This window comes from Taudactylus pleione, unplaced genomic scaffold (assembly GCF_031769625.1).
Source record: "Taudactylus pleione unplaced genomic scaffold, aTauple2 ptg000032l, whole genome shotgun sequence".
Classification (NCBI taxonomy): Eukaryota; Metazoa; Chordata; class Amphibia; order Anura; family Myobatrachidae; genus Taudactylus; species Taudactylus pleione.
In genome coordinates this window covers 3,232,666-3,258,360 of record NW_028284434.1, presented here as the reverse complement: position 1 = coordinate 3,258,360, position 25,695 = coordinate 3,232,666, and the positions used below count along the sequence as shown (strand labels likewise).

Genomic DNA, 25,695 nt, shown 5'->3' with positions numbered 1-25,695 from the left:
TGTTGCAGGGGTTTTCAGTGATATTTAGGTGTCTCACCTCAGAAGCAAAGTACTCTGCATACACTCGGCACTGAGTCACTCTACACAGTAAATATGGCGCCAGCTACACAAATGTCACAGCCCAGTGGTGATGTCATAAGTTCGGAAGTCGTGTATGACTCTGAGTTTGGGTCCTAGTACCCAGCATGTATAGTAGAGAGATGAGACACCAGCAAAGCATGTATATGTGCCACTTTGTGTGGTAATATGTTTTGCATACTCTTATAATGTGGTGATTTCTGTAACTGTATTGATAAATAAATTAGAGTTGAAGTAGTTTTGCTATTCATCTAAAATAATTGTCATCCATGCAACTGTAATGATAATGCTTTCTGTAACTGGTGATGAGTGGCTGTCCACAGAAATGAATATTGTTTTCAAGCTGGAACTGATAAAAAGAGATATACCCTACCACAAGTTGGGGTGAAGTGCAACATACTTTGAAGCACTAAGCAATTGGAGACAATTGCAGACCTGTATTTTGATCAGTTCCTCCTCCAATGGAGCTTACAATCTAATTTAATTATAATCAACAGATGCACCAGAAACTAACACTGGAGTCAGCAAATAATGCTGTATCTTCAATCATCAACTCTAAAGAGCTTGGAATTAGCACCTGCAATCACCATCTGTCTGGAAAAAGAACTAGAAAAATATAGATTCTAGGTAACAGCTACTGTGTACCCCGCGTCTCTAAATTGTTAGCTTGTTTGCTCATAATCTCCACTGATGTTACAATGTAACCAGAGCCGGCCCTAGGCATAGACAAGTTCGGCAAATGCCTAGGGGCATGCATTCCAAGTCTAGTCAGACACACCTCTGCTCTTGCAGTCTTAACATGATCGGAGCTCTCAGCTTAGCCCTGATGGGGTGGCAGCTCATACAGCTGGCAGAAGTGTGACTGGGGAGCAGAGACAGAGAGTTTCCATTTTCAATCACAGTAATAGTGGAGTCCTGCTTGCTGGGGCAGCTGTAAAACAACAATGTCCAACAACAATGAGATACTGTAATTGCTTGAATCAGAATTTGAATACACTTACACGTGATACTGACTGTGGTCACTACAAGCAGTGGTGTAACAAGCTTTTGACATGAGGGGGAGTGAACATGGAAAAATAGACACACTATTCCCAGGTGTTTCCCACATGCCTCTTGTAAAGCCTATCAGACACCCCACTTGCCCCCTAATCTGTATGATCTGTTTTGCCCCTCCTAATATATATGTCCAATATTGTTCCCCATCTGTATTGTGCTCACCCATCTTTTTATCCTGTATTGTGCTCCCCCTACCTAAACTGTTTGATGTGTATTATGTTCTAAATCCATGGCAACAAAAAATATGCCCTTCCCCTACCCTCATATGTATGTACTTTAGTGCACCCCTCCATTTCTATATTTTTATATTCTGCTCCCACACCCCCATCTGTATGTTCTGTACTGTGCTGCCACCTCAATGCATGTTTTGCATTGTCCACTCTCCCCACCCCAGTTTTGTGCAGTGCTCTCAACACCACCTCCCCACATAAACACACATACACATACACGTTACAAGATGTGTCCTCGTACACATAGCATCTATAAGTCATATGGCACAGGATGCCCAGAGTGACTGAGACATCCTGAGAGGAGTAGTGTACCATAGCTTTCTTAAAAATTTGCATCTTATTTACATTGCAGACTCATTGAAAACCTGCTCCCAGTGTAGTAGAGACGCTGGGCTGTGACTTTAACTGTGCATGAATAAATACATACAAAGTTGCAGATGAAGCACAATGGAACTTGGCATAAGAAAAGCTGTGGCCGCTGGATTAGAGCCTTTCTTATATGGCTTCGGATTCAGTCGCACACAGATGTACTAACTGCACAATTCAAATTGATCAGTGTAATCCAGCAAAGTAGATTTGTCGCTCCCAGTTGTTTTAATGATGCAAATAAGACATATAGCTCTAGAGAGAAAGACACTCAGGTCCCCATTTATCAATAAAGCGTAACCCATTTAGCGCTCACTAAAGTGGTTATGTCATTGTGTCTGGATTTAACAAACAGTGGTAATCTAAAGTTACCACTGTTTGTCACAGCATCACTTTGCCGGCAATGGGAACTTGATGCTGCCTTTTTAGGCTTCAGCGAAGCCTTCAAGGCACTTGCTGGGTTCCAGTGTCATGCACATGCGCAGATGGACTTCCACGCATGTGCATTTCACAAGACCACCGTCGCTGGCAGCGTTAGGCTGCCAGCAGCCAAGTGGAGGACCTCGCCCAGGAAAAAGACTTCGCTGGACCTCACCGGAGGGATAAGTATTAGTAAATACCAGTGAATTTTTCATTTGTGTCACAGTGATACTACATGAAAAATTGCGCTGGTGTTTACCTTCATTGATAAATGGGGGCCTCAGTGTGGTCAAGTTACACAGAACCAGTCACGCCGAGCGGGGCTATTTGCAGCGACTTGAGCAACAGTGTATGAGGACACATCTGTAACTTATTTCATGCTAGCCATTTTCCAGTCATGTCTGCCTCAGCTCTGCAGCCCCCTCCAGTCCTCTGCAGTGCTGATGTTAGCGACTCTACCAGTCTCTGACTGGCAACGTTGCAACATAATTACATCAAGTCTGCAATGTTGCCAGGAACTCAGTATCTGAGCAATGTTGGGAACGATTAGGCACCACTTTTCAGCTGGCAGAGTGGTTATTATGCCTGCACCCCTCCTGACTTTACCACTGACTACAAGTACTAAACAATTTACAATAATGGAAAATTGTAAAAGGAAAGAGATAGTACAGTAATTTGTATAATACAGTAGTAGAATTAATTCTGGACACTTTCAATAAAAAACATTTTTATTTGATATTTATGCAGAACATTCATATTCTGCTATACCAAATCAATACTGTAATGTTTTTATTTTAATCTATGATGGTTTCTACTTAAAGTTTTAACATGATTTATCAGAGAGAGGACTCAATTAATCCAGACTGTGGCAGCCTTTACAATCAATCCTCAAAGCTAGTTGCAGCTCTATTCAAAGTGTGACTAACAACTAAAATGGCTCTGAATACCTCAAAACGTGTTGACTGGTCGCCTGGGAAGAGAGGCAAAGCCATGATGCTTCGTGAAGAAGGGTATAACTACGAAGAAATTGCAAAGAGGTTGGACGGTGGGGCAACGAAGTCAGGTGTAAGGAAACTCTGCATAAGTGTTGCGAGCAGTGGATCGACAAAATAAGCCACAATTACTGGGAGAAAGCCCACGCTTACAAAACAAGATGAGCGCTGAATCTGTCACCTGGCCCTGCAGGACCGTTGAAGGTCTGCAAAAGCCATCAACAACATAATGAAAACATGTCGTGTCCAAGTTTGTGACCAAACCATATGAAAAACTTTGTGACAATAGTTTGCCAGCTAGGACCCCGAGAAAGAAGCCGTACCTTAACAAGAAACAGAGGCAGAAACATACAGATTGGACTCTGGCACACATGGAGTGGACAGAAGAATACTGGGACAAGATTATTTGGAGTGACGAGACCAAAATCAGGAGTGATGGAGTGAAATTTGTTCGGCGTTGGCCTGGGGACGATCTTTTGCCCGAGTGCACCATGGCAACTATGAAGCACCCAGTGAGTGTGATGGTGTGGGGCAGCATGGCCAGCCATGGTGTGGGATGTTTGGCTGTCATTGATGGCAATATCAATGCCAAAAAGTATCAAGAAGCAGTGCTGGAGGCGAAACTGTTGCCCACAATCGAGGATTTGTTCGAAGGTGACCCACGGAAATGTATCTTTCAGTAGGATGGAGTGCCATGCCACACCGCCAACAGTTCCATGAAGTGGTTCGGTGATCACCAAATCATTGTCTTGCCTTGGCCAGGAAATAGTCTGGATTTAAATCCAATATAAAATCTTTGGTCAGGGCTTAAAGTGATGGTATCATGAAAAAATCCAAGCAACAAGAGAGAGCTGATTGAAGCCATAATCCAGGCCTAGTACCACATGATTTCACCTGAAGATCTGAGGCATCTGGTTCACTCAATGCTTCGACGATTCAAATCTGTTCTTAAAAACAGAGGCTATCCAACAAAATATAAATTTTGTGTATTGCTGAAATTGCAATTTTTTTTCCATAATAAAAGCATACCTGTAAAACTGTGGTTTTACTGAATTTTTCACTGGAAATTTGACAAATGACAACTTAAAAATAAATAGTAATGATTATACTCAAATATACTTTGATTGGAATATAAATTCGAAGTGATTATAATGTAAAAATAATGACTAAACGCAAAATTTTCTACATTTCCTAAAAGTGTCCAGAATTAATTCCACTAGTGTACTTTTTAGAATATCAAGGGCAGAATTCAATTAGCCCCAATATTTTATCTGGTGTATAAAATGGGAGTTTTTTGTGATTTTATTTCACTTTTTTGTAATGTTTTTTCCCCCTGCTATTTAATTAGCCCGAAAAGCTATTTTCAGGGGAAAACACATAGAATCTGTGAAAAGGTCACAGACCTTTGTGTTTTCGCAGCTGTGATCGCGATAACTGGGCTGATTATTGGGATTTTTTTTTGCCTGCCTCAGGCTGGTGATAGAATCCCAGATGACCGCAGGCTTCAGGGCTAATTGAATAGCCCCAGGGATCAATTAGCCACGGTACATTACCGTGGCTAATTGTATTCCTCCTAAATGTACTTCTTAGACACCTTTAAATAAATCAGACTTTTCTGTGACTTACCCATTTCTTATAAAATAGTATTTTTCAGAGGTAGATGAGTCTTCTGAAGGTGTAGCATAGCAGTTTTTCATCACTACAGAATAGTAAGCGTTATCAGCTGATTTTAGAAGGATTCCAGTATACAAGATGGATTTGGATGTCAGTAAAATCTGAGAGCCCTCATAGGGTATCTTGTAGCTTGAGTCTTCATAGAGAGCAATAGTTGCCAATAACTGTCCTGTGCCTTCCACACTAACATCAACTGAGCTGTAGTGATACATAAGGTCTCTGTTAGACTATGTCATGATCAAACATTTCTTAGTGCTGTGTGAAAAATGTCTTAATGGTTTGTGAATAGATCACTGAATGGTGGAACTATAGCAAACAGTTGAAGTTAGTTAAAGTCAATTTGCAAAAAAGAAAATCAGCATCTAATGGTCATTGATTTTAGAAGGTTATTTTATGTATATAAGTGTGGGAGTGTCGAGAATGTCACATACATTGTACAACTAAAGCTCACAAATCTAGGTGCTGATCTTATTTAAATATATATAGATCTGACTACCTGCAGCTTCTAAATGAGGGATTACTGAACCCGCTAGTTAGAAATGAACAAAGAAAAAAAGAACAAGAGCTGGTTGTCAGATTAATTCAATTTAATACATTCAAAATATAGTATACGTACATACAGATATGCCCAGCTACATCCTGGCCACTGGCGTGGCAAATCGCGCCATGCACGGCGTAAGACATGTGCCCGCGAGCCGATAAGTGCACTGCGTTCGCACCCGCGCCTTCATAGGAACACTTGGTGCGATCACAGCGTGCGTCGTAGCGTACTGTAGTGTATGCAGGCATGGGGAATCGCATGGAGCGATGTGTGCACACGTTTGTAGTGCGATCAGCAATAGTGTAACTGTATAACACACGGCTGGTGTAAAGAAATTACAATATATTACATGTTACATATAACTCGTGGCTTGATATGAAATGTTTACTGTACGCTGGGAACCAGTTTCTCTTGGGCCATAGCGTTACATTTGGATGGGGGTCACAAAACTCTTACACATTTTGTAACCATTGTGGGGCACAGGCTACTAAAGCAATCTGTGGCTATATAGCTGATCTATTACATGTGTGGAGCAAACATGTATTGGTGTAGATGCCGAATGTGGCTGCTACAGAAAGTAGTTTCTTACCAGAGAACAAGTTACTCCATTGTAGAACAAGTGCTATAAAAGCCTTGCTGTTTGGTAACTTTATATTATAAAATATTGGCAGTCGATTTTTGGTCATTTCTGGTGTATACAGTACTTTGATATAAAATGTGTAAAAGAAAATATGCAATGTTAGTTTCAATGGAACTACAAGTAGGCTGAGATTATTTGAGTCACATTTTTCAGCAAACTACTGTACCTCCAAATGTTCAGCAACCAGAACAAACAATTACAAGCCAGTATTCACAGCTTTTTATCATATGAAATTAGAGATGTGTGGGTTTGATTCCTGGAATCCAAATGCACCTGAATTTAGGGGTTATGAGACAAACCAAGCAGGGGCTCAGGTCCTCCCTTCGTTTTGGGATCACAAAACAAGGCAAAATGTTATCATTCCAGTGTTGGATCTCGCTTGTTTTGGATTGCTTATTAAACTCCCTCCCTCATGATCCGTTGCCATTTCATACTGGAGACTGGAGGGAGAGAGTGTGGGTAGTATAGGGGCACTTTGTATGCAAAAAACTAAAACGATTAAGAGCACTGTTGTGTTAAGACAGGGGTACTGTATACTGTAAGCTAGCTGCAGCACTCTGTGAGGCACAAACAAATGCCATAGTAGTGGACTGCAGCACTGTGTTGTTTGTTTGTTTGTTACTAAATAAAGCCTTCTGGGGTACTTTTTTCTGAAAAAAACAAAACATTAGGAGCACTGTGTTACAGGGGCACTGTAGAGGCACTGTGTGCTGCTGCAGCACTGTGAAGCACAATAAACGCCATAGGAGTGGACTGTAGCACTTAATTATATAAAACTTGTGTGTTAAAATATATAATGTAATTATTAGGGTGCTATCTGGCATATACTACGGGTGCTGTGATGCAGTTTGTTGTGTGTTCAGGGCCTTCAGACAATGAAAAAGTAATATAAAATAGAGCATACTTGCCTTCACTCCCGAGAGTTGCAGGAGGCTCCCCATTTTTCAGGTAGCCCCACACACCCCCGGAATTGTGAAGCGGTAGGATAAGGAGATTTAATGGGAATTTTGCGAGTCCGCATGTATGTTAAAAAATAAAATGTCATTATTAGTGTTCCACCCGGCGTATACTAGGGGCACTGTAAGGGAGTTTGTTGTGTGTTTGGGCACTGTTAATATTTTTGATTAATATACAGTAAAACTTGTGTGTTAAAAAATAAAATGTCAGTATTTGGGGGCCACCTGGCTTATACTAGGGGCACTGTGAGGTAGTTTATTTTGTGTTCAGGGCCTTCAGGCACTTTAAAAAAATTTTTTAATAATATAAAACTTTAGTGTTAAAAAATATCATATCATTATTAGGGTGCCACTCGGCTTATATTGGGGTTGCTGTGAGGCAGTTTGTTGTGTGTTCAGGGATTTTGACAGTGTTAAAATATTTTAATAATATAAAACTTGTTTATTAAAAAAGATATTGTCAAGATATTGTCATTAGGGTGCCACCATTACTATGGGTGATATAAGGCAGTTTGTTGTGTTTAGGCACTATTATAAAAAATGTAAATGATAACACCTGTGTGCTAAAAAATATAACATCATGAGTGTGCCACTCTTATACTAGGGGCACTGTGAATTGATATAGATTAGTCGATAGAAGAGCAGGAGCAGCAACCCAGTACGGGTGCTGAGATTGCTGCCAGAAGTCATGGTAGTAATTCAAAATATGCTAAAGGTGGTCTAGAGGAAATAAAGTTTAAAAAAGGGCATCTGAAATCTAAACAATATTTCACAATGTTAAAGAAATCATCACTTCTAATAAGAAGGGAAAAATTACTGCCAAAAAAAATTTCAATTGCCAACATTACATACAACACAGGCAGTGGCAAGTAAGGCTCAGGCCATGGCCTTCCTTTGCAAGTGGTGGTACTCGAATGCTGGGGCCAGGCATCTTCTGAAACCTCACATGCAACACTTTCTCACTTTAAATCAATGGGACTTAATTAATAGTGTGCAAGCTTGCACCGCTGCGGGAATTCATGCAAGGGTCCCATATTTTTAAAGCAGCATAAATTTTAAAGGCAAAATGTAGCTGCATACCGGATCACTGAAGCTATGATTGTTAAGATAGCATTAGATCTGCGTCCAATATCTGCCATCAACACATCTGGTTTTAGACAGTTAATTGTGGTCCTGTGTTCCTGCCACCAAATTCCATTTCAATTCCATTTTACAAGAACAGCAATTCCAAGAACCGAGACGATAAAATAAAACTAGTTCTTGGCCTAGAAAATGCCATTGTACCCACTATCCACATAATAGCGAATATGTGGACAAATGGTACTGCTCAAACAAAAGAATACATGACTGTATTGTCCAACAGTTGGTCTTATTTCTTTCACTGTGTTTTACATTAGAAACCTCTGGACTCACTCTATTTTGGTGAGATACGTTCATATAAAGGTTTCATTAATTGCCCCTTGTTCTTCCTTCCAGAGAATAAAAGTTTTAACACTCTTAAAGAATCACACTCACCTGGGATATAAATCCCTATATGCACAGAACAGTTTCTTTTATCCCCAGGTATTCAAGGTATGAAATCCACAACACCAATAGTTCGTAAGTTTCCAACAAATTTCCATACAGGTTTTATTCTCATACAAATGATAAAAAATGTACAAATAAAAATGCAATCCCCCTGTTGGTCAATATGGTATGCTCCACTCTATTCCTTAAGGCTCAAACAAAGGAAAAAAGGATAGAAAAAACACCTCTCCTCACCCCACTGTACCCGGGAACTCAGTAGGGCTGGAAGGTCCTCAGGATGGAACAGTAGAGCTTAAATACCATCAAACAGAAGTGGAACCAATACCTCAGGGGTCCTCTAAACACCAACGCATTTTGGAATAACTTCCTTCCTCAGGGTGCAGAGACGATCATACCATGTCGACCTTATATACCCATAATACATGGTCATCTGACATTTCCTCCAATCATAGCTCACTAGCTCCTTATATTCCTCAGTACATAAATCCATAACAATTTCCCTAGTAATTGTATATAAATATTCATTATTATAACACATATATTAAAATATATGTAAAAAAACGGGTTACAAAACCCTATAAAGTTCTACAGATCTACAAGACCAATATACTTAGCGGATCACTTTGTTTCATCTCATTCTTTAAGTTTCTCTAGCTGCTTTTCTAGTAATTTTATTAAGGTAATGACCTAACTCAAGCTGGCAGTGTCTGAATTCCCTTCATTAGATACTAGTTACTTTACTTAACTAGCTTTGCCAAGACCAAAGGGTTGTCAAGATCTTGCAATTGGATCACTACTGTACTTTTTGGCAACCATGTATAATCCTAGGTTTAAGTCATACGTAATGTCTTTATTTCCAACTGACACAGATCTTAAGAGATGTAAATAGCTCCTTGCCAGCAAATTGTATGCTCAAATGGCATATGACATGACAATGTCTCCTTCTACAGTTTCTCCTGCAAATTCACTTACTATCTCAGCATAATATTTTATCCAATTAATGCATTAATTGGATAAAATATTATGTTGAGATAGTAAGTGAATAATAAAATCTTCCATAACATAATAATTGAGATTTCTCAATTTGCCTGTACATCAGGACAAAGACATAAAGATTTTTTTCACTTACCTTATATCCAATTAAAATTATTTACAATCAAAACCTGCATGTATATGTGACAGCTTGACTCTGAGTTTCACCCATATAATGACTCAGGAATAATAATACAGTCACACAGCAAGGGATTTATTTAATTTTTATTTCTCACATATTTCAGTTATCTTCACATTCTTTATATTATTATTTGTTCTACTTTTAACCTCTATTTCGCTGGCTATGTCCCATGTTGGGGCATTTTAATGTATATCCAATAAAGATAGATTTTTATTTTCTATATACATTTCTGTGCGCCATACTGTAGACAACTTTTTCTTTCCCCCTTCTTGGGGTTTTTTGAATATATACGTGTATTTGTCTCTTGGCAGCACCCCTCACCTATCAAATCATTGGAGGGTTATCCATAATATTATTGTGTGCAGATGTCTATGTTCCTTTGTATTATCTTACAAATTATCATGTCACAGTCCTTTTGAATACAGGGAGGAAAAAAGGCAATTTGGAGTCCCTTGTACAAACTATCTGTGATGTACCTTAGCTGCCCACCCTCTAGAGTGTTTAGCACAGCCGGGAACCTTGTTAGTGATTGATGTAGAAGGATACTTCCTCAAAAAGTGGTTCATGAACTACAATTTCTATGAGAAAGACCTTTGTCACCAATTTCAATGAAGTACAGAGACTTCTGTAATGGTGGATTCCAGTGGGGATGAGCTAATATTGTGTAATGATAATGTTAACACTGATGAGGGTGAGACGTATGAGGATGATAATGAATTTTTCCCAGTGTAGAGATGATTAACAATGCTGTTATCTGCCTTAAACCCATTGGTAGCTTGTTTTGTGGGGGCCCAAACAAACCAAGCACTTTAGCCACAAAAGTGACATTCTCTATTGCTTGGTTTGCTAAACTGTGCATGCCCTTTCTAATACAACATAAGGGTGGGTGGGAGAGATTAAGGACAATTCCACTTTGGACCACTTTTTTTTTTCAATATGGGCAGTATTTTTGGGGGGCATTCATGACATTTTTATTGGTTATTGCTCTAACATAACTAATTTGCAATTAATTTTTAACTAGAAATAATGTGGTGCCTCACAAATATAAAATAAATGAACAGAATTATGGAGCATATTTAGTATTACTTAGTAATATGAACAAGAAGATACAAGGCCACATCTAATTTTTTTTTTAATTAATGAATTTATCATTAATTTTTTATCTGCCTTTCACTACATACTCCACCTCCATTTCCCTGTACAGCCCTTGGGCCTCTAAGCTAGTACCCTCATACTCATACTCTCTGGTTCACCTCATAAATGTACTACAGAGGTTTTTATCCAACTGGGAAAGAGGTGGGGGGTATTATGGCCAGCTTCTCTTGCAACCCTTGTCAGGATTCCACAACATTTTATTATTTTATGGCCTTTTCTCTTTTCAGTTGCAGAAAAACAGAGCCCGCAAGGCCACGTCTCAAATAAAATTGAGGTTAGTAATACTGAAGGAACAAAAACAGGCCCATATTACATCACTTTAGCTAAGTCTATAAATAAATTAAAAAAATCCAGATCCAAAACCAAAACACATGAGGGTGGTTTTGGCAAAATGAAAACATGACAATGAACAATAACCAAAACCAAAAGGGTCCACATACATCTCTATATAAAAACGACTGAACTGAATCTGTCACAATTTTATAAACTCCGTTCTTAAAGCATAATTTATTTCTTCTTAAGCTCACTTTGTACTTAGTAATGCTGTACAATGGAGAGGTTATATAAGCATGCATTAGCTACAATAACATAACACTATTTGAAACAAATTGCATGAAGCCTGTTCTCAGAAGAACTTTGCACTTAATAGTTATGTAACAATATCACTTGTTAATTATAGTTCATGCACACTATTATATTGTTACCTTGAAAAGGGCCAAAAAGCTGTTTCAAGAGAGAGCTGTATGTCAAGAGGGTATACACAAGAATAATCTATACCGGCAATATCTTGTCCACCAAATAATGAGTCCATGGATAGGTAAATTGTATTTTTGTAGGTAACATGTGTTTTGTTGTTCTGTATAATGAAAGGACTATTATTAATGAGAATATTAGCAAAGCATTATTACATACAATTAGACTGAACTCTAGGGATATTAGATGGACACTTAGTACCACAGGACAGACATTACTGATCCCCATACTTTACTCTACTCACCTACAAAACAGATAACTGTGACCATCAGGAATTTGGATTCTAGATAATGTGGAATCAGGAAGAAATTAGGCAAAACTATCTATGTTTAACTCTTAATTAATGAATAAGTATTATGTACAGTAATGTCCATTAGTGGTGCAGTTAGTAAGCAATTATAGCCAGACTAGTTATTGTCTTAGCCTTTAGTGTTCTCTTTCCCTTAGAACTTGATGTTTCCAAAGCTACTCCACTGTATTTTCCTGTACACACAACTGTAACAGCTGACAGCTGACCAGTCATACTGTACAGTCAGCCATGTCAGATAAACAGTAACAAATCAGCAGGTACTGTACAGTAGTAAACTAATGTGGTACACAGGCAAAAGGCCCAGTCAGATTTCAAGGCTCAAATCCTGGACATGTAGCAAGTCCAGAAAGCAAGGGCTCAATTGCGTGATTTGCTGCATCATGGTACCACTTTCCCTGGCATGATGTGGTGATTCGCTGCATTATAGCATGGAGGCGGGGCCATGATGGCATGATTTGTGTCACCACACTCACTGCACTTGCTCATTGGACCTCCCCTCAAGGATCTCCCAGAGGGACAATCCAAAAAGTCCTCAAGTACAGTTATAGGTAGTGTTTGGGTTATAGAGCGATACAACAAGGCATTAAGCAAATTAGTTTGGGTTGTCTCAAATCAAGGGATGTTTTGTGAAAAAATGTGATCTGTTCCATAATGTGGTAGCTTTCACGTATGCCAAATGCTTTTAGATTACTTAAAATCCATGCAAAACACTTACCACCAACTCATTTCCGCACACTCCATTTTTTAAGATGGATACCACAGTTATGGTATTTGTCATGTGGAAATCTGTAAATCCTACACAGCTCCTGTCTCTCAGGTGCACGTTTTTGATGTTCAAATTGAACTTTTGCAGATTACACTTCTGGAAGGAAGCTTTTATTTCCTGATTACCACATGTCAGTTCAGGACGCAAGTCTTGTATGGCTAGAAAAAGAAAGGAAAACATTTTTAATTCTATTTTAAAATTGTGTTCCTGATGTTTTTTAATCAACAATAGGAATTAATGTACTACAGTATTTCTTTCAGCACTCTAAGATTTTTTTTAGTAATAAAACAGTACTGAATATGCTTAGAGTGGGTCTGAGTTGAATCTAAAGTGGTACAAATGCTGATGACTGTGGAAGTCTGGTATACTGGGAAGCAGTCGTGAAGCCGGCGGACGCAATACCGACCGCCAACTTCCCGACTGCTTAGTCCCGGCAAGGATTAAATGACAGGCATCAAATTCCCGATGTCTGTCATTTTACCTACACCGGGAGACCAGCGCCCGGCATCCCGATCAAAGGGATTCCAGGCGCCACCGCGGACAGCCACGGGTGGGTGAGGGTTAGGTTTGGGGCTCCCGGGGGGGACTTAGGGGTAGGCACCCCCCAGGAGGTTTGGGTTGGGCTAGAGGAAGGGGGGGTTATGGTTAGGCATCTCTAGGGGGAGGTTAGGGTTAGGCAATGGGGAAGGGGAGGTTAGCTTTAGGCGGGGGATTAGGGTTAGGCACTCTAAATGAGGGTTAGGGGGGATTAGATTATTTATACTTACCTCTCTAGGCGATCAGGATTTCCTGCTGTGTCGGGCACATGCTGTCGGGATTTAAATCCTACTGCTTCCGGTATACTACCTTATGCTAATATGAGTATCAATCTGCCAATGTAAGTATTCAAACTTCTTTATGCATTTGGTAACACCGACCACTGTTTTACCCATCCACAGCCAGAACCATCATCATTAGTATTGGCACTTACATCTAGCCTGGGATCTGGTCACATGGTTGACAGTGACCATGTTGACACTCATAATTTGACATGGTTAGAATGTTGACATGGTTCAACATGGTGACATGCACACTGTCTACATGTTCACTCTGTCGACATGTGAAATGTCAACATTGCCATGGTTAGTGTAAGGTGCCCCCATGAGGCTAAGGGTTAGGCTGCAGGCAGAGGTTAGGGTTACGCTGCAGGGGAGGTGGGTCAAGCATAGGCACTAGGGGGAGAGTTAGGGTTAGAGATTATGATTAAAAATAGGGGAATAATACTTACCAGAACCTCCACTCCTCAGATGTCTCCACCAGAAGTGCTGCATACATGACCACCAGAACCTGGAAGGCAATGCTGAAGCCACTGATGAATGTCTACAAGGTAACTGTCGACATGCTAACCATGTCATCATTTCAACCTTGTTGACATCATCATGACATTATCATGTTTAACATGATGCATGTCAACATGATAAACCTAATATACCACACCCTCTAGCCCATGCTGGATACAAAGATCTGTCAGAAACAGACATCCCTTCTCTATACACATGCCTCAAACAAGCATGGAAGTCTAGCTATACATCCATGACATTCTCATTACACTCCCAAAAGATAGATATTTCCTATGTATTCTAAAGCTAGCAGCCCAGTTGGCTCCAAGAAATGTCTCTTTCACATGTTGGGTGATCTGGGCATGTATGTAGAGGACTGTTCTTTTTCGTATCCTTTGTTAATGTGTGTATGCATGGTGTGGCGCATGACCAGTTAGCAATTGCTGTATGAGGTGCATGCACAATCTGCTTATTATCAGCAGAAAGAACTTGCTTCCAATATGGCCCAACATGTGCACAGGTAAAACAATAAAATTAAATTATTCTGTAAGGCTGCACTCAGTCAATGAGACATGTTGGATAGTGCTTCCAAAAAACATGAAGAATAAATAACTGAATCTAAATAAACAGAAAGTGCTGACTGTCAACTGGATGTAATGTGAAGCTCACACAATAATAATAATAATATTAATGAAACATTTTACATTGGTTCCCCTTTAAGAAATAGTTTACTCTCTATTTACTCCTCTCTCCACCCCTTACCTCAAACTTATCTACTTATTTAATACGTAGATGTAGTGGAATCCAATTCTTGTGCTGTATCTCTTATGAGTGTCATTAAGGGGAGCAGCAGCAAAGGGGGCTTCCGATTCACATGTAGATAAAATCATTGTTTCCAGCAATGGGTAAAGCTGTGGCAGTAACCAAGCCCCCCTCCCTCCCTCACACACACACTACAACCACAACTAGTTGCTATGAAATCACTGTCCACCATATGTGTTCATGACTGGAACTCTTTGCCCAACTCGGAAGAGTCAAGCCAAAGCTAGGAATCAATAGAGAGGCAGTATTTGTCTCCAAGTACCCCCCAAATAAGTCAAAATAATGTCACCATTTCCCTGGAAGCCAGAGACACACTCAGTGGGCACTAGTGTAGAAAATGAGGATGGTTTAAAAGTCTAAGTCTAAATCAGAGAGAATGATTTGGCAAGAAAACCCAGGCTGTTGACTACAGTTCAAGCTAGATTGGTTCAATAGGTAAACATATTGGGCCTGAATCAGAGTGCATGCTATTGCAGCCATGATTGTCACTTTTTGTGGAGTCGCAGGAGCAATAATCTGCAAATGCTAAGTTCAGTCTTCCCCTAGCATGCAAAGGAGTGTGTAAGACCTGGAACACCTACTTTCAATGCCCATGGATGGTTCAACTCCACCGGTGGTTCTGAAAACTCCAACATCATCACATAGACCATTGTCCCTTGCACCAACCTTAAGCTGGGTACACACTTATCTGAGAATGCAGTTGCATTCACTGACACATCTGCAATGCTCCCATAACATGCCCAAGTTTATTTTGCATACACTACAGGCCACCATGCAGTTACCACCCAGGATTGCCAATGGTTTTTCCTAGCTGTTCCTAATACCAGTGCTCCCATACAAAACAGTGTACACTCAGTGGAATGCATGCGCTGTAGGGGTTTTCACATTTTCTTGTGCCTGCACAGTAGCAAATAAACGGTCATCTGTGCTAACAATGCCATTGCTTGCACCCCTGAATCAAGCCCATTATAAACAAGCTGACTCAGAAACCAGCACAAACAGTGCTCGTCTGCAGGCTTTTGCACTAGTGTAACCTACTGAGAGTGGGGGAGGTGATCATCATGGGCACCAGTAACATTTCTCTTATTTTATTTGTTTATACTCATTATGCTACAAGTAAATTAATGTTGAGTATTATGTTTTAATTTCAGTATGTGCAATGTGATGGATTTTGTATTTTCCACAATACAATATGATTGTATTTTATGCAATTACCCATTTAGGTGTAAAAACCTATCATTTAACATAGTGGGCCTGATGTCTTTTGCACAGAGATCCCCACCTCCAGCGTCTCACATCCACTGCTTTTGTATAAAAGATAAATCATAGGAAACATTGGTCACACATTGAACTACTGAGCAACCCTATAATGTCTCAAAATGTCCATCACCTAAGTCTCCAGCTGCATACAAATTTGCAAAGGCTCATTAGAGAAAACATTCCCGACACGCCTGCAATTTTTAAGCCACCTCCCCATTACCTCCCCCAAGCACTGACTACCTGAGACTCACTTTGCCAATAAATCCTCTCTGTGAACACCATTGCTAATCCATCACTGCACATGCACATGAGCTTTGCAGCTTTGGTGAATGAGCAGTAGGAAAAAATCGCTCCCTTATGTCTGATAGCAAAATTGCATCCACCTCTGCATCAGGCCCAGTGTCAGAATTAATTCTGCTGCACACAGGAAGCAACACAGGGAACTACTGAAGGACACATATCCAATGGTGCAGAATGTTTAAGATGAAACAGAGCACAGGTTCTTAAATTTGGTCTTAACAGAATTACAAGTGATATAATTAGCTCCACCTGTGGTCTTTTTTAAAATGTGTCAGTGAGTAATGACTACACCAGTGCACCTGCTAGGTGACCTGAAAAATGTGTCCTCTGTGGAGTCCTGAGGACAGAGTTTGAGAACCACTGAAATAGAGCGACCAGTGAATGGTGAGAACGCTAGAGGAACTGCAGGAACAAGGATGGAAAAAGCACAGCAACCGAGTAGGAGTTTGGCAGTCAGGACCTCTTGAAATAAAGTGGTAGACATGGGTCTGACACTGCTACAGAAATATCAGGTTTAATAGGCCACCTTTCCTAGAAGAGATTCCTATAGGTTGCAGCTGTCATGTGTCCAGAAAACCTCAAGAGCTACTGAACGTGAGCTCCAAAAAGATGACTGCTCCCAGACATTTAAGCTGCAAGCAGCACACCTAAATGCTAACATAGTGCTGGTCAGATCTAGAGGGTCCACCCCACTGGCCAGCAATTGACACCCAGTACCCAGAGCCGCAAGTCCACCCACCAGAGCCCAAGGGAGGATGTGACTGGCCGGTGAGTGACACTTAGGGAAGAGTAGTTCTCTATAGTCAGTGAATACACCCTGATCTCCATTGTATAGTGAAATCTGATAATGCCATCATTATATATTATTATTATTATTATTATTATTATTATTATTATTATTATTTTATGTATAAGGTGCCACATGATTTCCATTACACCACACATAGGTAAACAACATACATACATGGGTATAAAGTGAACAGTATAAACAGATACTGTACAGACATGAAACAAATTGACATGAATTATTATTATTATCATTTATTTATATGGCACCACAAATGTTCCGCAGTGCTTTACAAAGCACATAAACAAGTATAAGACAATCGACTTACAGAACAATACAAAACAGGACCAGGACATGGATATTATATATCTACTTTAGTGACCATAACACCCAGATAAGCAACAGAGCATAAGCAACCAAGTGTTAGATGCTCTAGTAGTGAGTAAGAAGTAGATGAAACTAAAGTAGGGAGAAGTACAAGAGGGTAGAGGGCCCTGCTCATAAGAGCTTACATTCTAAAAGGGGAGGGGAAGACAAACAGGGGTGACACAGATGGCGAGGAAGGTGTATGTATCAGGGAGTTAGAATGATAGCTGGAAGGCTTTCATGAAATAATGGGTCTTGAGAGCACGTTTGGGGATTGCAAAGAGGTGGAGAGTCTGATGGGGAGTGGGAGAGAGTTCCAGAGGTGGGGAGCAGTGTGGGCTAAATCTTGGAGGCGGGAGTGGGAGGAAGCAATCAGCTGGCATGAAAGGCGGCGTGCATTAGTTGAATGAAGAGAGCAGAGAGGAGAGTGAAGGGAGATGAGACCAGAGATGTAAATGGGGGAAGATTGGGTGAGGGCTTTGTAAGCGAGCATGAGAACCTTAAATTGGGTTCTAAAAGGGAAGAGGAGCCAGTGGAGGGCTTGTAGGAGAGGGGAGGCAGATGTAGAGCATTTGGAGAGGAAGATAAGCCATGCAGCAGCATTAAGGATAGACTGGAAAGGAGAAAGATGGGATTTGGGGAGGCCAGATAGGAGGAGGTTACAGTAGTCCAATCTGGAGATGACCAGTGAGTGTATGAGGGTTTTTGTAGCATCCTGAGTGAGATAGGGTCTGATCTTAGAAATATTTTTGAGATGGAAACGACAGGACTGTGAGAGGTTCTGGATATGTGGTTTGAAGGAGAGGGATGAGTCCAGGATAGCTCCAAGACAGCGCACCTTGGGACTAGATGAGATAGTTATACCAACAATTGATAAAGAAATAGTGGGAAGTGAGGTTATGTGGGAGGGTGGGCAGACAATCAGCTCTGTCTTAGACATATTAAGTTTAAGAAATCGCTGGGACATTGAGGAAGAGATAGCAGAGAGACAGTTGGAGATACGAGTCAGAAGAGAGGGGGAGAGATCAGGGGAGGAAAGGTAGATTTGAGTATCATCAGCATAGAGATGATAATGGAGGTCAAAAGAGCTGATGAGTTCACCTAGAGAGGAAGTATAGAGGGAGAATAGAAGAAGCCCAAGAACAGAACCTTGGGGTACACCTACTGTAAGACTCTGTGGGGGGGAAGAGGAGTCATGAGAGGAAACTGAGAAAGATCGGTCAGAGAGGTAGGATGACAGCCAGGAGGGGGCAGTGTCACGTAGAACAAGGGAGTGAAGGATATGCAGCAGGAGAGAGTGGTCTGCAGTGTCAAAAGCAGCAGAAAGATCAAGGAGAATGAGAAGATTGTAGTGGCCCTTGGATTTGGCAGCAAGGATGTCATTGCTGACTTTTGTGAGGGCAGTTTCAGTGGAGTGGAGAGAACGGAAGCCGGACTGAAAAGGGTCAAGGAGGGAGTGAGAGGAAAGAAAAGTGGTAAGTCATTTGTAGACAATCCTCTCAAGGAGTTTGGAGGCAAAATGGAGGAGAGAGATGGGTTGGTAGTTAGAAAGAAGGTTAGCATCAAGGGTAAGTTTTTTAAGAATGGGGGAGACAAGGGCATGCTTGAATGCAGAAGGAATAGTGCCTGATGAGAGGGAGAGGTTAATGAGGTGGGCAAGATGGGAGCAGGCAGAAAGAGAGAGGAAGCGGAGGAGACGGGAGGGGATAGGATCAAGGGGGGAGGTGGAAGGGGGGGAGGACCGGATGAGGGCCATGACTTCCTCTCCAGATACAGGGGAGAAGGATGTTAGAGTTGGTAAAGTTGATTGGGAGGGGTGATCTGGGAAAGGAGGAGGTGGAGAGCTAGGGGACTGGTTGGATATGATGTCCTGACATATGGAATCAATTTTAGATGTAAAGTATGTAGCAAAGTCAAGGGCAGAGAGCAAGGAGGGGAGACGAGGAGGGTGTGGGCGAAGGAGGGAGTTGAAAGTGGTGAAGAGACGCTGGGGATTAAAGGACTGAGAGGAGATGAGGATCTTGAAATATGCATGTTTAGAGAGGGAGAGAGCAGCACTATAGGATGAGAACATAAATTTGAAATGGAGAAAATCTGCCTCAGAGCGTGATCTTCTCCACTGTCGCTCGGCGGTTCGTGAACACTTTTGCAGGTATCTGGTGCATTTGGAATGCCAGGGTTGAGGAGTAGATCTGTGAGTGTGAGTAGTGATCGCCGGAGCAAAAGAGTCCAGAGCAAAAGTAAGGGGGGCGTTGTATAGGGAAGTGGCTTGGTCAGGGCAGGAGAGAGAGAGGATAGGGGAGATAAGTGAGTCAAGCAGGGAAGAAAAGGAAACTGTGTCGATAGCGTCAATGTTACAACCTACAAAATGCATAATTATATAACAATACATAAGGAAAGAAGGCCCTGCTGATCAAAATATTCTTATATTCCTTCTTTAGAACACTGCTAGGCTCACCAAAACAGATATACTGTAACTATAGTTAACTTTTCAGCTCTGCTCTAAACAACATAGTGACAGCTTTGCCATCGCTATCTGGGTTCGCGCATGTGCACGAAGGAGCCACCTCCTTCGCATGCGCACTGGGCTAACATCAACCCACTTGCGAGCACTCAGCGCTCGTGAGTGGGTCTGAATTAGGTCCTCTGGTCTGTTCTAATACATTGTATATATAATGCTGGTCTCTGGCATTTAACAATCTTCATTCTGTGCAGGAGTTTTTTTCTCTTATGTTCATATCCCTCGGATAAGACTGAAATAAGAGCAAGCACCAACTTTGATATATTTTGAAACCCTTTAGACACTATAGGGTATATTTACTAAAGTGCGGGTTTATAGAAGTGGAGATGTTGCCCATAGCAACCAATCAGATTCTACTTATTTATCTAGCACATTCTAGAAGATAATAGCTAGAATCTGATTGGTTGCTCCTCTTCTATAAACCCGCACTTTAGTAAATATGTCCCTACCAGAGAGGAAATTTGTAGTCTTGGATCATCATCCAACTCAGCAATTAATAAAATTATAACAAAATACTGTAGTAAAAACAATTACAAAAACTTTTAAAACTACAGAAGAATTGGTGTGCTACACGGCAGTTCAAATTATCTGCATGATTCAGAGCCAGATGCTCTGAACGAGCATCCGCTCTGAATCAGGGCGCTTTTTTTTTTTAATGGTGCAGCCTCTTGGCCGCTCGCATAGCTGTGGGTTACCACCCACAGCTTATGCGAGCATCCATGATGATGGTTGCGATGGTCAAGACCATCGCGACTATCGGGCTTGCAACGAGACCCTTGCGGTAGGGTCTCATTGCCGTAAGCCATTGCCGCAAGCCCAAGAGTGCTTTTGGCTATATCAGAGCCAAAAACACACCCACAGATATTACTTGTGATGTCAGTGGGGCCGGCCCCAGATGGTAGGCATTCTCATGGGAAAAATAATTTGGGTATAAAATAAAAAATTATGGACACAGGATCCCAGCCATACGGTCAAGGACCACCAGCAGGCCGATCACGTGGCCCCGCATCACTTGGACGCACCCATCTAGGTCTGCCAAACGCCTCTGGTCCTCTGTGGGTTAGAAAACTGCGGGGCTTAATACATAATTTAAGAAACACCCAGAAAAAACAAGCAAAACAGAGCTATCCAAAAATGACAATAGTGTGACCAAAAGCACATTTAACCAAAAAAACCAAAGGACACAAAAATGGACACCCAAAAAAACAAAAAAACAAAAAAACAAAACTGTTTTGCCATGTGGGATATGTGTATGGGGAAATCAGCAGTAAAAGGTAAAGACAAACAGAGATATACCCAAACTTTTGACAAACCAAAAAAAGGAAAAGGCACAGACACAGGATTAGATCAAAACATTTTAAACCACCAAAAAGGATAAAATGGAAACATACCGTTCAGAATGATGGCTGGCCCAGAACCAACTCCCTCGTCCTGCTCGGAGGTGGCCACATTCCACAACGAGGTGAGAGGGGTGATGAGGGATTCCGGCGAGGGGGTAGTCACGAGAGGGGTGGTTGGAGGGGAGGGGGAATTGGGATGGAGGGGAAGTAGCACAGAGGGATGTGCGACAGGGTCTGGGCAGGCTGGGGAGGAGGGGGAATTTAGGGTATTTTGGGGAGAGGATGTTTGGCTGGGGGTTGGGGAGAGGGGCCGAGAGCGCCGTCTTTGACGGCGATGATGCCGTAGTCTTCGCTCTGCCCCTAAATGATGGAAAACAAATTGAGGTTAGTTTAGAACATGTTAGTTTAGAACTTGTTAAATGCTAATTGTTGAACCCCAAAAAATGAAAACATGCACATGCAGATATGACTACAAAGAATAAACAGCCCATACATGAAAACATGCACATGCAGATATGACTACAAAGAATAGACAGCCCATACATGAAAACATGCACATGCAGATATGAGTACAAATAATAAATAGGCCATACATGAAAACATGCACATGCAGATATGAGTACAAATAATAAATATGCCATACATGAAAACATGCATATGCAGATATGAGTACAAATAATAAATAGGCCATACATGAAAACATGCACATGCAGATATGAGTACAAATAATAAATAGGCCATACATGAAAACATGCACATGCAGATATGAGAACAAATAATAAATAGGCCATACATGAAAACATGCACATGCAGATATGAGTACAAATAATAAATAGGCCATACATGAAAACATGCACATGCAGATATGAGTACAAATAATAAATAAGCCATACATGAAAACATGCACACGCAGTTAGGGCCACAAAGATAAACATGAAAACCAAAGTCAAATAAACTTACTTTCCGCTATCTGCATGCGAAAGCATGCCAGCAAGTGAGGCGTCCGCCGTTGCAGGTCGGACCACCTGCGCTCCAGCTGGCCGATCTGGCGGCGTGAGCCAAAGGAACGCAGGTGGCCACGTACCTCCGCATATGCGGAACGCTTTTCCCGATTGGTGATGGGGGGAGGCTGGCTGGTGATCCGCCTGTCCATCACCTCGGTTAATACCATGAGCTCGCGCCTGGGGAATGCCGATGGTCTCATGATGGCAATGGTGTATTTTTAATAAAACAATTTTAATAAAGACCAGAAAAAAAATTTGATTGGCTAATGTATTTGGGTAATTAACAGGACCAATTCTATTGGTTAGTGTATGAGTCATGTGTTTGACAGGGCCACAAATCTATTGAGAGTTATGATAGGCTTGATGCAGTGACATGCGTAAGCTAATTTAAATAAAGAAATGAACCCAGTAAAATATGCGTGGGTAAAAACTAGGGGTGTGCACCGGCCACTTTTCGTGTTTTGTGTTTTGGTTTTGGATCTGGATCTTTCTTCGTGTTTTGGATCTGGATTAGTTTTGCCAAAACCACCATTCCGTGTTTTGGGTTCTGGGTTTTGTGTTTTGGATCTGTATTTTTTTGAAAAAAAGCATAAAAACAGCTAAAATCACAGAATTTGTAGGTTTTTCTGCTCCTATGCTATTATTAACCTCAATAACCTTAATTTCCACTCATTTCCAGTCTATTCTGAACACCTCACAATAGTGTTTTTATGTCCAAAAGGTTGCACTGAGGTAGCTGGATGACTATGCTAAGCGACACGAGTGGGCGGCACAAACACGTGACCCATCTAGGCGTGAAACTGCAGTGGCAGACAGGATGGCAGTTTGAAAAACTAGGCCCCAAACTGTACATAATGCAAAGAAAAAAAAGAGGTGCAAAATGGAATTGTCCTTGGGCCCTCCCACCCACCCTTATGTTGTATAAACAGGACATGCACACTTTAACAAACCAATCATTTCAGCGCCAGGGTCTGCCACACAACTGTGGCTGAATTGATTGGTTCGTTTGGGCCCCCACAAAACAAGCTGGCAATTAATCTGTCCCTGCACAAACTGGCTCTACAGAGGCAAGATGTCATCCTCATCCTCCTCATCCACCAATTCCTCACCCTCTTCAGTGTGTACATCCTCATCCTCACAGAGTATTAATTCGTCCCCGCTGGAACCACAGGTCCCTCTGTACGTTCTGGAGGCTGGTCTCCCTGGAAGAGTTGATAATTCATTTTATGAACATCATCTTCTCCACATTTTGTGGGAGCAACCACCTACACCTTTCGCTGACAAGGTTCCCGGCTGCACTAAACACTCTTTCAGAGTACACACTGGAGGGGGGCAACTCAGGTAAAATAGAGCCAGTTTGCACAGGGACCTCCAAATTGCTTCTATTTCCTGCCAGTACAGGTACAGAATGTCTGACATGCCTACTTAGATGCTGTCACCGATGTAATCCTTTAACAGACAGACGCACGCTTTTCGCTGCTGCTTTGATGATGCAAGTGCGGCTACAGCCCACACAATTCACAAAGACAGAAAAAAAAAGAATATTTTTATTGTTTGTGGAGCGCACTTTGAGGGTTACACCACCCTTTAAAAGACAGACGCATGCTTGTCGCTGCTGCTTTGAGGATGCAAGTGCGGCTACAGCCCACACAATTCACAAAGACAGAAAAAAGAAGAAGAATATTTTAATTGTTTGTGTAGCACACTTTGAGAGTGTCACCACCCTTTAACAGACAGACGCACGCTTGTCGCTGCTGCTTTAAGGATGCAGGTGCGGCTACAGCCCACACAATTCACAAAGACAGAAAAAAGAAGAAGAATATTTTTATTGTTTGTGTAGCACACTTTGAGGGTGTCACCACCCTTTAACAGACAGACGCATGCTTGTCGCTGCTGCTTTGAGGATGCAAGTGCGGCTACATCGCACACAAGTCACAAACACATTAAAAAAATAGTTTTTTATTTTTTGGAGCACTTTGAGAGTTACACCACCCTTTAACAGACAGACGCATGCTTGTCGCTGCTGCTTTGAGGATGCAAGTGCGGCCACAGCCCACACAATTCACAAAGACAGAAAAAAAAGAAGAATATTTTTATTGTTTGTGTAGCACACTTTGAGGGTGTCACCACCCTTTAACAGACAGATGCACGCTTGTCGCTGCTGCTTTAAGGATGCAGGTGCGGCTACAGCCCACACATTTCACAAAGACCAAAAAAAAAGAACAATATTTTTATTGTTTGTGGAGCACACTTTGAGGGTGTCACCACCCTTTAACAGACAGACGCATGCTTGTCGCTGCTGCTTTGAGGACAGTATCATATGCAGTGACAGTAGACTTGTCAGAAATTGTTTGCATGTCCTTCAGTCCGGACCAGATGTCCAAACCAGCCCTTGACTTATGACACAGGCGCACGCTTGGCGCTGCTACTATGTTGATGCTCATGCGGCTACATCGCACACAAGTCACAAACACATAAAAAAATAGTTTTTTATCTTTTGGAGCACTTTGAGGGTTACACCACCCTTTAACAGACAGACGCACGCTTGTCGCTGCTGCTTTGAGGATGCAAGTGCGGCTACAGCCCACACAATTCACAAAGACAGAAAAAAAAGCACAATATTTTTATTGTTTGTGTAGCACACTTTGAGGGTGTCACCACCCTTTAACAGACAGATGCATGCTTGTCGCTGCTGCTTTAAGGATGCAGGTGCAGCTGCAGCCCACACATTTCACAAAGACAGAAAAAAAAGAACAATATTTTAATTGTTTGTGTAGCACACTTTGAGGGTGTCACCACCCTTTAACAGACAGATGCATGCTTGTCGCTGCTGCTTTGAGGATGCAGGTGCGGCTACAGCCCACACATTTCACAAAGACCAAAAAAAAAAGAACAATATTTTTATTGTTTGTGTAGCGCACTTTGAGGGTGTCACCACCCTTTAACAGACAGACGCACGCTTGTCGCTGCTGCTTTGAGGATGCAGGTGGAATCTAGATGGGATTTGGAACTGGGGACACACTACCTCCATCAATTGTCTAAATCCCACTGCACTAATGGCGGATACTGGATGCACGTCTAACACCAACATAGCAGTCAAGGCCTCAGTTATACGTTTTGCTTCAGGATGACTGCTGTCGTACTTCATCCTCATCTCTAGGGACTGTTGGAGGGTCAATTGTTTAGTAAAAGTAGTGATGTTCCTACTTCCTCTCTGGGATGATGAACAACTCCCAGCAGCAGCAATAGCACTAGGAGGAAGTGGTTCTTGATCTTTCCCTATTTTATTTTTATCGGAGAAAGTTTGGTCCTCCATTTATGTTATATTGATATATACG

General features: G+C 41.5%; 1 pseudogene; it reads right to left on the bottom strand.

The window, feature by feature from the left end:
• Window positions 1-25,695, bottom strand: part of LOC148538915 (uromodulin-like) — an 87,228-nt pseudogene that overhangs the window by 9,823 nt on the left and 51,710 nt on the right.